Raw genomic sequence first — 10,717 nt, forward strand, 5'->3', positions numbered from 1 at the left:
TCTTTATTGTGCGATTCAAATCATGTGCCATGTATTTAACCATGGTTAGTTGCAAGTTGTAGGGAGATATAAACCTTTCTTTATTGTGCCATTCAAAACATGTTCCATTAATTCAACCATGGTAAGTTGCAAGTAGTCGGGAGATATGCACCTTTCTTTATTGTGCCATTCAAAACATGTTCCATTTATTCAACCATGGTTAGTTGCAAGTTGTAGGGAGATATAAACCTTTCTTTATTGTGCCATTCAAAACATGTGCCATTTATTCAACCATGGTTAGTTACAACTTGTTCGGAGATATAAACCTTTCGTTATTGTGCCATTCAAAACATGTTCCATTTATTCAACCATGGTTAGTTGCAAGTAGTTAGGAGATATGCACCTTTCTTTATTGTGCCATTTAAAAAATATTCCATGTATTCAACCATGGTTAGTTGCGAGTAGTTAGGAGATATGCACCTTTCTTTATTGTGCCATTCAAAACATGTGCTATGTATTTAACCATGGTTAGTTGCAAGTTGTAGGGAGATATGCACCTTTCATTATTGTGCCATTCAAAACATGTTCCATGCATTCAACCATGGTTAGATGCAAGCAGTCAGGAGATATGCACCTTTCTTTATTGTGCCATTCAAAACATGTTCCATTTATTCAACCATGGTTAGTTGCAAGTAGTCAGAAGATATGCACAATTATTTATTGTGCCATTCAAAACATGTGCTATGTATTCAACCATGGTTAGATGCAAGTAGTCAGGAGATATGCACCTTTCTTTATTGTGCCATTCAAAACATGTTCCATTTATTCAACCATGGTTAGTTGCAAGTAGTCAGAAGATATGCACAATTATTTATTGTGCCATTCAAAACATGTGCTATTTATTCAACCATGGTTAGATGCAAGTAGTCAGGATATATGCACCTTTCTTTATTGTGCCATTCAAAACATGTTCCATTTATTCAACCATGGTTAGATGCAAGTAGTCAGGAGATATGCACCTTTGTTTATTGTGCCATTCAAAACATGTTCCATTTATTCAACCATGGTTAGTTGCAAGTAGTCAGAAGATATGCACAATTATTTATTGTGCCATTCAAAACATGTGCTATGTATTTAACCATGGTTAGTTGCAAGTTGTAGGGAGATATGCACCTTTCATTATTGTGCCATTCAAAACATGTTCCATGCATTCAACCATGGTTAGATGCAAGCAGTCAGGAGATATGCACCTTTCTTTATTGTGCCATTCAAAACATGTTCCATTTATTCAACCATGGTTAGTTGCAAGTAGTCAGAAGATATGCACAATTATTTATTGTGCCATTCAAAACATGTGCTATGTATTCAACCATGGTTAGATGCAAGTAGTCAGGAGATATGCACCTTTCTTTATTGTGCCATTCAAAACATGTTCCATTTATTCAACCATGGTTAGTTGCAAGTTGTAGGGAATTATGCACCTTTCTTCATTGTGCCATTGAAAAGATGTGCTATATATTCAACCATGGTTAGTTGCAAGTAATTAGGAGATATGCACCTTTCTTTATTGTGCCATTCAATACATGTTCCATTTATTCAACCTTGGTTAGATGCAAGTAGTCGGGAGATATACACCTTTCTTCATTGTGCCATTCAAAACATGTTCCATTTATTCAACCATGGTTAGATGCAAGTAGTCAGGAGATATGCACCTTTCATTATTGTGCCATTCAAAACATGTTCCATTTATTCAACCATGGTTAGATGCAAGTAGTCAGGAGATATGCATCTTTCTTTATTGTGCCATTCAAAACATGTTCCATTTATTCAACCTTGGTTAGATGCAAATAGTCGGGAGATATGCACCTTTCTTCATTGTGCCATTGAAAACATGTGCTATGTATTCAACCATGGTTAGTTGCAAGTAATTAGGAGATATGCACCTTTCTTTATTGTGCCATTCAAAACATGTTTCATTTATTCAACCATGGTTAGATGCAAGTAGTTAGGAGATATGCACCTTTCTTTATTGTGCCATTCAAAACATATTCAATTTATTCAACCATGGTAAGTTGCAAGTTGTAAGGAGATATGCACCTTTCTTTATTGTGCCATTCAATACATGTTCCATTTATTCAACATTCGTTAGATGCAAATAGTCGGGAGATATGCACCTTTCTTCATTGTGCCATTGAAAAGATGTGCTATATATTCAACCATGGTTAGTTGCAAGTAATTAGGAGATATGCACCTTTCTTTATTGTGCCATGCAATACATGTTCCATTTATTCAACCTTGGTTAGATGCAAGTAGTCGGGAGATATACACCTTTCTTCATTGTGCCATTCAAAACATGTTCCATTTATTCAACCATGGTTAGATGCAAGTAGTTAGGAGATATGCACCTTTCTTTATTGTGCCATTCAAAACATGTGCCATGTATTCAACCATGGTTAGATGCAAGTAGTCAGGAGATATGCACCTTTGTTTATTGTGCCATTCAAAACATGTGCCATTTATTCAACAATGGTTAGATACAAGTTGAAGGGAGATATACATCTTTCTTTATTGTGTCATTCAAAACATGTGCCACTTATTCAACCATGGAGATATGCTCCTTTGTTTATTCAATTTATTCAACCATGGTTAGTTGCAAGTTGTAAGGAGATATGCACCTTTCTTTATTGTGCCATTCAAAACACGTTCCATTTATTCAACCATGGTTAGTTGCAAGTTGTAAGTAGATGTGCACCTTTCTGTATTGTGCCATTCAAAACATGTGCCATTTATTCAACCATGGTTAGTTGCAATTTGTAAGGAGATGTGCACCTTTCTGTATTGTGCCATTCAAAACATGTTCCATTTATTCAACCATGGTTAGTTGCAAGTTGTAAGGAGATATGCACCTTTCTGTATTGTGCCATTCAAAACATGTTCCATTTATTCAACGCCGGTTAGTTGCAAGTTGTAAGGAGATGTGCACCTTTCTGTATTGTGCCATTCAAAACATGTGCCATTTATTCAACCATGGTTAGTTGCAAGTTGTAAGGAGATGTGCACCTTTCTGTATTGTGCCATTCAAAACATGTGCCATTTATTCAACCATGGTTAGTTGCAAGTTGTAAGGAGATGTGCACCTTTCTGTATTGTGCCATTCAAAACATGTTCCATTTATTCAACCATGGTTAGATGCAAGTAGTCAGGAGATATGCACCTTTCTTTATTGTGTCATTCAATACATGTTCCATTTATTCAACCTTCGTTAGATGCAAATAGTCGGGAGATATGCACCTTTCTTCATTGTGCCATTGAAAACATGTGCTATGTATTCAACCATGGTTAGTTGCAAGTAATTAGGAGATATGCACCTTTCTTTATTGTGCCATTCAAAACATGTTCCATTTATTCAACCATGGTTAGATGCAAGTAGTTAGGAGATATGCACCTTTCTTTATTGTGCCATTCAAAACATATTCAATTTATTCAACCATGGTAAGATGCAAGTTGTAAGGAGATATGCACCTTTCTTTATTGTGCCATTCAATACATGTTCCATTTATTCAACATTCGTTAGATGCAAATAGTCGGGAGATATGCACCTTTCTTCATTGTGCCATTGAAAAGATGTGCTATATATTCAACCATGGTTAGTTGCAAGTAATTAGGAGATATGCACCTTTCTTTATTGTGCCATTCAATACATGTTCCATTTATTCAACCTTGGTTAGATGCAAGTAGTCGGGAGATATACACCTTTCTTCATTGTGCCATTCAAAACATGTTCCATTTATTCAACCATGGTTAGATGCAAGTAGTTAGGAGATATGCACCTTTCTTTATTGTGCCATTCAAAACATGTGCCATGTATTCAACCATGGTTAGATGCAAGTAGTCAGGAGATATGCACCTTTATTTATTGTGCCATTCAAAACATGTGCCATGTACTCATCCATGGTTAGTTGCAAGTAGTCAGGAGATATGCACCTTTCTTTATTGTGCCATTCAAAACATATGCTATGTATACAACCATGGTTAGTTGCAAGTAATTAGGAGATATGCACCTTTCTTTATTGTGCCATTCAAAACATGTTCCATTTATTCAACCATGGTTAGTTGCAAGTAGTTAGGAGATATGCACCTTTCTGTATTGTGCCATTCAAAACATGTTCCATTTATTCAACCATGGTTAGATGCAAGTAATTAGGAGATATGCACCTTTCTTTATTGTGCCATTCAAAACATGTTCCATTTATTCAACCACGGTTAGTTGCAAGTAGTTAGGAGATATGCACCTTTCTGTATTGTGCCATTCAAAACATGTTCCATTTATTCAACCATGGTTAGTTGATAGTTGTAAGGAGATATGCACCTTTCTTTATTGTGCCATTCAAAACATGTTCCATTTATTCAACGCCGGTTAGTTGCAAGTTGTAAGGAGATGTGCACCTTTCTGTATTGTGCCATTCAAAACATGTGCCATTTATTCAACCATGGTTAGTTGCAAGTTGTAAGGAGATGTGCACCTTTCTGTATTGTGCCATTCAAAACATGTGCCATTTATTCAACCATGGTTAGTTGCAAGTTGTAAGGAGATGTGCACCTTTCTGTATTGTGCCATTCAAAACATGTTCCATTTATTCAACCATGGTTAGATGCAAGTAGTCAGGAGATATGCACCTTTCTTTATTGTGTCATTCAATACATGTTCCATTTATTCAACCTTCGTTAGATGCAAATAGTCGGGAGATATGCACCTTTCTTCATTGTGCCATTGAAAACATGTGCTATGTATTCAACCATGGTTAGTTGCAAGTAATTAGGAGATATGCACCTTTCTTTATTGTGCCATTCAAAACATGTTCCATTTATTCAACCATGGTTAGATGCAAGTAGTTAGGAGATATGCACCTTTCTTTATTGTGCCATTCAAAACATATTCAATTTATTCAACCATGGTAAGATGCAAGTTGTAAGGAGATATGCACCTTTCTTTATTGTGCCATTCAATACATGTTCCATTTATTCAACATTCGTTAGATGCAAATAGTCGGGAGATATGCACCTTTCTTCATTGTGCCATTGAAAAGATGTGCTATATATTCAACCATGGTTAGTTGCAAGTAATTAGGAGATATGCACCTTTCTTTATTGTGCCATTCAATACATGTTCCATTTATTCAACCTTGGTTAGATGCAAGTAGTCGGGAGATATACACCTTTCTTCATTGTGCCATTCAAAACATGTTCCATTTATTCAACCATGGTTAGATGCAAGTAGTTAGGAGATATGCACCTTTCTTTATTGTGCCATTCAAAACATGTGCCATGTATTCAACCATGGTTAGATGCAAGTAGTCAGGAGATATGCACCTTTATTTATTGTGCCATTCAAAACATGTGCCATGTACTCATCCATGGTTAGTTGCAAGTAGTCAGGAGATATGCACCTTTCTTTATTGTGCCATTCAAAACATATGCTATGTATACAACCATGGTTAGTTGCAAGTAATTAGGAGATATGCACCTTTCTTTATTGTGCCATTCAAAACATGTTCCATTTATTCAACCATGGTTAGTTGCAAGTAGTTAGGAGATATGCACCTTTCTGTATTGTGCCATTCAAAACATGTTCCATTTATTCAACCATGGTTAGATGCAAGTAATTAGGAGATATGCACCTTTCTTTATTGTGCCATTCAAAACATGTTCCATTTATTCAACCACGGTTAGTTGCAAGTAGTTAGGAGATATGCACCTTTCTGTATTGTGCCATTCAAAACATGTTCCATTTATTCAACCATGGTTAGTTGATAGTTGTAAGGAGATATGCACCTTTCTTTATTGTGCCATTCAAAACATGTTCCATTTATTCAACCATGGTTAGTTGCAAGTAGTCAGTAGATATAAACCCTCTGTATTGTGCCATTCAAAACATGTTCCATTTATTCAACCATGGTTAGTTGATAGTTGTAAGGAGATATGCACCTTTCTTTATTGTGCCATTCAAAACATGTGCCATGTATTCAACCATGGACAGTTGCAAGTTGTAGGGAGATATGCACCTTTCTTTATTGTGCCATTCAAAACATATGCCATGTATTCAACCATGGTTAGTTGCAAGTGGCAAGGTGATATGCACCTTTCTTTATTGTGCCATTCAAATCATGTGCCATGTATTTAACCATGGGTAGTTGCAAGTTGTAGGGAGATATGCACCTTTCTTTATTGTGCCATTCAAAACATGTTCCACGTATTCAACCTTGGTTAGATGCAAGTAGTCAGGAGATATGCACCTTTCTTTATTGTGCCATTCAAAACATGTTCCATTTATTCAACCATGGTTAGATGCAAGTAGTTAGGAGATATGCACCTTTCTTTATTGTGCCATTCAAAACATATTCAATTTATTCAACCATGGTAAGTTGCAAGTTGTAAGGAGATATGCACCTTTCTTTATTGTGCCATTCAAAACATGTACCATGTATTCAACCATGGTTAGATGCAAGTAGTTAGGAGATATGCACCTTTCTTTATTGTGCCATTCAAAACATATTCAATTTATTCAACCATGGTAAGTTGCAAGTTGTAAGGAGATATGCACCTTTCTTTATTCTGCCATTCAAAACATGTACCATGTATTCAACCATGGTTAGTTGCAAGTAGTTAGGAGATAAGCCCCTTTCTTTATTGTGCCATTTGAAACATGTGCCATGTATTCAACCATGGTTAGATGCAAGTAGTTAGGAGATATGCACCTTTCTTTATTGTGCCATTCAAAACATGTGCCATGTACTCAACCATGGTTAGTTGCAAGTAGTCAGGATATATGCACCTTACTTTATTGTGCCATTCAAAACATGTGCTATGTATTCAACCATGGATAGTTGCAAGTTGTCGGGAGATATGCACCTTTCTTTATTGTGCCATTGAAAACATGTGCTATGTATTCAACCATGGTTAGTTGCAAGTAATTAGGAGATATGCACCTTTCTTTATTGTGCCATTCAAAACATGTTCCATTTATTCAACCATGGTTAGATGCAAGTAGTTAGGAGATATGCACCTTTCTTTATTGTGCCATTCAAAACATATTCAATTTATTCAACCATGGTAAGTTGCAAGTTGTAAGGAGATATGCACCTTTCTTTATTGTGCCATTCAAAACATGTACCATGTATTCAACCATGGTTAGATGCAAGTAGTTAGGAGATATGCACCTTTCTTTATTGTGCCATTCAAAACATATTCAATTTATTCAACCATGGTAAGTTGCAAGTTGTAAGGAGATATGCACCTTTCTTTATTCTGCCATTCAAAACATGTACCATGTATTCAACCATGGTTAGTTGCAAGTAGTTAGGAGATATGCCCCTTTCTTTATTGTGCCATTTGAAACATGTGCCATGTATTCAACCATGGTTAGATGCAAGTAGTTAGGAGATATGCACCTTTCTTTATTGTGCCATTCAAAACATGTGCCATGTACTCAACCATGGTTAGTTGCAAGTAGTCAGGATATATGCACCTTTCTTTATTGTGCCATTCAAAACATGTGCTATGTATTCAACCATGGATAGTTGCAAGTTGTCGGGAGATATGCACCTTTCTTTATTGTGCCATTGAAAACATGTGCTATGTATTCAACCATGGTTAGTTGCAAGTAATTAGGAGATATGCACCTTTCTTTATTGTGCCATTCAAAACATGTTCCATTTATTCAACCATGGTTAGTTGCAAGTAGTTAGGAGATATGCACCTTTCTGTATTGTGCCATTCAAAACATGTTCCATTTATTCAACCATGGTTAGTTGCTAGTTGTAAGGAGATATGCACCTTTCTTTATTGTGCCATTGAAAACATGTGCTATGTATTCAACCATGGTTAGATGCAAGTAGTCAGGAGATATGCACCTTTCTTTATTGTGCTATTCAAAACATGTGCCATGTACTCAACCATGGTTAGTTGCACGTAGTCAGGATATATGCACCTTTCTTTGTTGTGCCATTCAAAACATGTTCCATTTATTCAACCATGGTTAGTTGCAAGTAGTCAGGAGATATGCACCTTTCTTTATTGTGCCATTCAAAACATGTTCCATTTATTCAACCATGGTTAGTTGCAAGTAGTCAGGAGATATGCACCTTTCTTTATTGTGCTATTCAAAACATATTCAATTTATTCAACCATGGTAAGTTGCAAGTTGTAAGGAGATATGCACCTTTCTTTATTGTGCCATTCAAAACATGTACCATGTATTCAACCATGGTTAGATGCAAGTAGTTAGGAGATATGCACCTTTCTTTATTGTGCCATTCAAAACATATTCAATTTATTCAACCATGGTAAGTTGCAAGTTGTAAGGAGATATGCACCTTTCTTTATTGTGCCATTCAAAACATGTACCATGTATTCAACCATGGTTAGTTGCAAGTAGTTAGGAGATATGCCCCTTTCTTTATTGTGCCATTTGAAACATGTGCCATGTATTCAACCATGGTTAGATGCAAGTAGTCAGGAGATATGCACCTTTCATTATTGTGCCATTCAAAACATGTTCCATTTATTCAACCATGGTTAGATGCAAGTAGTCAGGAGATATGCATCTTTCTTTATTGTGCCATTCAAAACATGTTCCATTTATTCAACCTTGGTTAGATGCAAATAGTCGGGAGATCTGCACCTTTTTTCATTGTGCCATTGAAAAAATGTGCTATGTATTCAACCATGGTTAGTTGCAAGTAATTAGGAGATATGCACCTTTCTTTATTGTGCCATTCAAAACATGTTCCATTTATTCAACCATGGTTAGATGCAAGTAGTTAGGAGATATGCACCTTTCTTTATTGTGCCATTCAAAACATATTCAATTTATTCAACCATGGTAAGTTGCAAGTTGTAAGGAGATATGCACCTTTCTTTATTGTGCCATTCAAAACATGTACCATGTATTCAACCATGGTTAGATGCAAGTAGTTAGGAGATATGCACCTTTCTTTATTGTGCCATTCAAAACATATTCAATTTATTCAACCATGGTAAGTTGCAAGTTGTAAGGAGATATGCACCTTTCTTTATTCTGCCATTCAAAACATGTACCATGTATTCAACCATGGTTAGTTGCAAGTAGTTAGGAGATATGCCCCTTTCTTTATTGTGCCATTTGAAACATGTGCCATGTATTCAACCATGGTTAGATGCAAGTAGTTAGGAGATATGCACCTTTCTTTATTGTGCCATTCAAAACATGTGCCATGTACTCAACCATGGTTAGTTGCAAGTAGTCAGGATATATGCACCTTTCTTTATTGTGCCATTCAAAACATGTGCTATGTATTCAACCATGGATAGTTGCAAGTTGTCGGGAGATATGCACCTTTCTTTATTGTGCCATTGAAAACATGTGCTATGTATTCAACCATGGTTAGTTGCAAGTAATTAGGAGATATGCACCTTTCTTTATTGTGCCATTCAAAACATGTTCCATTTATTCAACCATGGTTAGTTGCAAGTAGTTAGGAGATATGCACCTTTCTGTATTGTGCCATTCAAAACATGTTCCATTTATTCAACCATGGTTAGTTGCTAGTTGTAAGGAGATATGCACCTTTCTTTATTGTGCCATTGAAAACATGTGCTATGTATTCAACCATGGTTAGATGCAAGTAGTCAGGAGATATGCACCTTTCTTTATTGTGCTATTCAAAACATGTGCCATGTACTCAACCATGGTTAGTTGCACGTAGTCAGGATATATGCACCTTTCTTTGTTGTGCCATTCAAAACATGTTCCATTTATTCAACCATGGTTAGTTGCAAGTAGTCAGGAGATATGCACCTTTCTTTATTGTGCCATTCAAAACATGTTCCATTTATTCAACCATGGTTAGTTGCAAGTAGTCAGGAGATATGCACCTTTCTTTATTGTGCTATTCAAAACATATTCAATTTATTCAACCATGGTAAGTTGCAAGTTGTAAGGAGATATGCACCTTTCTTTATTGTGCCATTCAAAACATGTACCATGTATTCAACCATGGTTAGATGCAAGTAGTTAGGAGATATGCACCTTTCTTCATTGTGCCATTCAAAACATGTGCCATGTATTCAACCATGGTTAGATGCAAGTAGTTAGGAGATATGCACCTTTCTTTATTGTGCCATTCAAAACATGTGTCATGTACTCAACCATGGTTAGTTGCACGTAGTCAGGATATATGCACCTTTCTTTAATGTGCCATTCAAAACATGTTCCATTTATTCAACCATGGTTAGTTGCAAGTAGTTAGGAGATATGCACCTTTCTTTATTGTGCCATTCAAAACATGTGCCATTTATTCAACCATGGTTAGTTGCAAGTGGTAAGGTGATATACGCCTTTCTTTATTGTGTCATTCAAAACATGTGCCATGTATTCAACCATGGTTAGATGCAAGTTGTTGGGGGATATGCACCTTTCATTATTGTGCCATTCAAAACATGTTCCATTTATTCATCCATGGTTAGATGCAAGTAGTCAGGAGATATCCACCTTTCTTCATTGTGCCATTCAAAACATGTCCCATGTATTCAACCATGGTTAGATGCAAGTAGTCAGGAGATATGCACCTTTCTTTATTGTGCCATTCAAAACATGTGCCATGTACTCAACCATGGTTAGTTGCACGTAGTCAGGATATATGCACCTTTCTTTATTGTGCCATTCAAAACATGTTCCATTTATTCAACCATGGTTAGTTGC

This window comes from Saccoglossus kowalevskii, chromosome 16, assembly GCF_978046115.1.
Source record: "Saccoglossus kowalevskii chromosome 16, keSacKowa6.1, whole genome shotgun sequence".
Taxonomy (NCBI): Eukaryota; Metazoa; Hemichordata; class Enteropneusta; family Harrimaniidae; genus Saccoglossus; species Saccoglossus kowalevskii.